This window comes from Scyliorhinus torazame, unplaced genomic scaffold (genome assembly GCF_047496885.1).
Source record: "Scyliorhinus torazame isolate Kashiwa2021f unplaced genomic scaffold, sScyTor2.1 scaffold_518, whole genome shotgun sequence".
Lineage (NCBI taxonomy): Eukaryota > Metazoa > Chordata > Chondrichthyes > Carcharhiniformes > Scyliorhinidae > Scyliorhinus > Scyliorhinus torazame.
In genome coordinates, this window is record NW_027308245.1 from 30,175 (window position 1) to 34,073 (window position 3,899).

The 3,899-nt window shown below is 59.2% G+C and overlaps 1 pseudogene; it reads left to right on the plus strand.

The window, feature by feature from the left end:
- The first annotated feature begins 1,117 nt into the window (after positions 1 to 1,117).
- Positions 1,118 to 3,899, plus strand: part of LOC140406378 (eukaryotic translation initiation factor 3 subunit C-like) — a 72,315-nt pseudogene continuing 69,533 nt past the window's right edge.

Consider the following 3,899-nt stretch of genomic DNA (forward strand, 5'->3'; position numbering starts at 1 on the left):
AGGGCAACATAATCACGTTGAGTAACCTCCGCGCATTCGCCAACAACTGCCTCCCCGTCTGATCCGCGCCTCTCACCCTCGGCACACAGTCCTCGGTCCGCGATGCCAACACCTTCGCCAGCAAGTTGGCGTCGACATTCAGGAACGATATCGGGCTGTATGACCCCCACTGCCCCTTCTAATCATCATCTCTCTCTCTCATCAGATGTTGGCCCTGGGCATCTCCTTTGCCGACGCCAGACCTTCCTGGCCGACTCCTGCAGCGAGGACCCGCCACCGCAAGTGGGACACTCTGACGGAGCGCTGTTACCTCCTGAGGGCCTGGTCGCAGTGTCTGGGTCGGGCGATTCGCGATTTCACCCTGCTGCGGAACCAGGTCCTCTGGCCGGGGACGGAGGGAGGGCGCTCGAGGATCCCCCCGTCTCGGGGGCAGCTCTCAACCCTTGCCCGCAGTACGTTTCCCTCTTCCCGCGCTCGCCAGGAGAGACCAACATTGAGCGAGACACGGAGGAAGGAGGACTCCACCGACAGACAGCCGGCGGACCAGCATTGAGACGCGGTGACACGATGCAACTTGGTCACGGGATCACTCATTGGGCGACGAAGCAATTCAACACCCCCCCGATTGACATCACCCCAAGTCACACTACACGAAGAACCATATTGCTTATTTATAATAATCCTTATTAGTGTCACCAGTAGGCTTACATTAACACTGCAATGACGTTACTGTGAAAAGACCCTCGTCGCCACATTCCGGCGCCTGTTCGGGTCCACAGAGGGGGAATTCAGAATGTCCAATTCACCCTTTTAGGACTTGTGGGAGGAAACCCACGCAGACACGGGGAGACCGTGCAGACTCCGCAATGACCCAATCCGGGAATCGAACCTGGGACCCTGGAGCTGTGAAGCAACAGTGCTAACCACTGTGCTACCGTGGTTTTATATATATTTATTTATTTATTTCTCTGTATGTACACTTGATATTTTCAATGAAACGGTTTTATAAATGATGTATTTGTGTATTTTTACTTTTGAAAAATATTTTGAGGCATTTGAATTTTAAATTTTAACACAATGGCTAGCAACAGCAGCCCCACCCCCCAAACCAGCCAACATGGCTGTACATGCCCCCGCCCCCCCGTACTCCAGGTGAACCCGAGCGTGATCCCCTCAGGGCGAACTTGATCTTCTCGAGCCCGAGACACCCCGCCACGTCACTCACCCACAACACCCCCGATTTCGGGGGCTCAGAGGCGCTCCACGCCAACAAGACCCGTCTCCGGGCCACCGGGGAGGCAAAGGCCAAAACGTCCGCCTCTCTCACCCCCCCCCCCCCCCGGGTTCCCGAATCGTCTCCTCAGGGCCTCCTCCCAGCCTCCAACTCCCCTCCCAGCTCCTCTTCACCTCCCCTATCGGGGCTCCCTCCCACTCCACCAGCTCCTTATAGATCTCGGAGGTCTTCCCCCTCTCCCACTCCTGTTCTCGACATCACCTCATCCTGCACCGTCGTCTTTACCGTCTGCCCCCTCCCCGCCAGCGCGACCCACCTCCGAAAATCCCCCTCATCTGCTCCACCCACCGCCCCAAATTCAGTTTCTGCAGCTGCTCCCACTCCCCTGCCACCTGGATACTCGAAAGGGTCTCCCCCCCCCCCCCCCGCCACTGCGATACCCAAATATCGAAAGGTCCCCCCCCCCCCCCACCTTGAACGGCAGCTCCCCCAATCTCTTCTCCTGCCCCCTTGCCTGGATCACAAAGACCTCACTCCTACCCAGATTCAATTTGTGTCCCGAAATCCGGCCAAATTCCTCTATTCCCATAATCCCTCCAATTCCCTCCCCCCCCCCGCCCCCAAGCGGGTCCGATAAATACAGATCGTCCGCGTAGAGAGAGACCCTGTGGCTCCACCCCCACATTATCCCCCCACCAGGCCCTTGGCGCTCTCATTGTCGACGGCTCTGTAGCCAAGGCAAACAGCAGTGGGGAGAGTGGACATACCGGCCTCGTCCCCCGGTTCGTCCACACTTGCCGCCGGTGTGTGGTACAGCAGCCGGAACCATCCACAAAGCCCTGCCCCGACCCAAACGTCGTCACATTCAACAGAGAGATCAGGCGACACGTCCCGCACGGCTCCGGGTCCTAGAATCAAGGAGATTGAGGCCTGCGTCATGGTCGGGGGGAGCACCCCCTGCTCCCTCGCCTTGTTAAACACTCTCACCAACCAGGGCCCCAGGACCACCCCCCCCCCCCCCGAGAACAGTATATAGAACGCCACTGGGCATCCATCTGGGCCTGGAGCCTTGCCCGACTGCATCGCCTCCAGCCCCATTGGGGGCTCCCAACCCTCCACCAGTTCCTCCTCCAGCCTCGGGAACGCCAACCCAACCACCTCATCCGCTCCACCCTGTCCGGGGGTTCCGACTCTCACAGCCTCCTGTAGAAATCCCCAAACACCACATTCACCCCCACCTGGTCCAAGACCGTGATTCCCGCACCCCCCCCCCCGTCTGTCCTTCACTTTCCCGATCTCCCTCGCTGCCTCCTGAATCCTCAACTGGTGCGCCAGCATCCTACTTACCTTCTCCCCATACTCGTACACCGCCCCCTTCGCACTCAACCATCCCACCGCCTTCCCCGTGGATATCAGCCCAAACTCCACCTGCAGCTTCTACCCCGCCACTGGGGCCCCCGAATATCTCCTGTCGACCTGCAGGATCTATCCACCTCCGCCCACTCCACCTTCTCCCGCGAGCCGGTATCCAGATAAACTCTGCCCCGGCTGCTGCCTTCAACGCCTCCCTCACCGTAGCTGCCGAAACCTCCGTACCGTTCATCTCCACCCCCCCCCCCGGATGACCTCACCCACCCACACACACACCTCCTCGTCCGACAACAGCCCCCAGTCCGGGCGCTGACCCCCCTCCGAGGTTTTACCCACAAGTCCACCCACTGCGGCGCCTAAACGACAATTGCCAAGTACTCCGAACCGACCACTCCTTCCAATCCAGCCCCAAAACGTCGGGAGCAGTCCATGTGCACGTGAAACGAAAACGAAAACTTCGCCCTTGGCCTCCCAATCCTTCGCCCCGCCCCCCCCCCTCCAGAATCCCGAATGGAATACCTGCCCGACCCACCCCTTCCTCAGCCTGGTCTGGTCCCGAATCTTCAGACGTGTTTCCTGCCACGTCCGCCTTTAAACTCCTCAAATGTGCGAACAGACGGTCCCTCTTGATCGGCCCATTCAACCCCCTCACGTTCCACATGATCAGACTGGTCGGGGGTAGGCTTTACTCTGTATCTAATCCTGCGGCTTCATAAGGGATTGTCAGAAACGTGGACCACAACCGCAGAGTGAAACAGGAAATGTAACAGATCAGAGGATTTTCCGCAATCCTCTCTACTTCCCCGCCACAGCAACCGGGACCAGCTTTAATGAGAGTCCATCTCAGACATCCCCGACAGCATCACCTTCCAGGTCCGCCACATCTACCACCTCGGAGAAGGGGGCAGCAGTCAGACCGGGAACACCCACCACCTGCAGGTTCCCCCTCCGAACCCCACACACCAACTTGACTTGGAGTCCCACATTCTCCCCCACTCCCTGTGGGAGCGAGTCCCACATTCTCCCCACACCCCGTGGGAGCGAGTTCCACATTCTCCCCACTCCCTGTGGGAGCGAGTTCCACATTCTCCCCCACTCCCTGTGGGAGCGAGTTCCACATTCTCCCCACTCCCTGTGGGTGCGAGTTCCACATTCTCCCCACTCCCCGTGGGAGCGAGTCCCAAATTCTCCCCACTCCCTGTGGGAGTGAGTTCCACATTCTCCCCACTCCCCGTGGGAGCGAGTCCCAAATTCTCCCCACTCCCTGTGGGAGCGAGTTCCACATTCTCCCCAC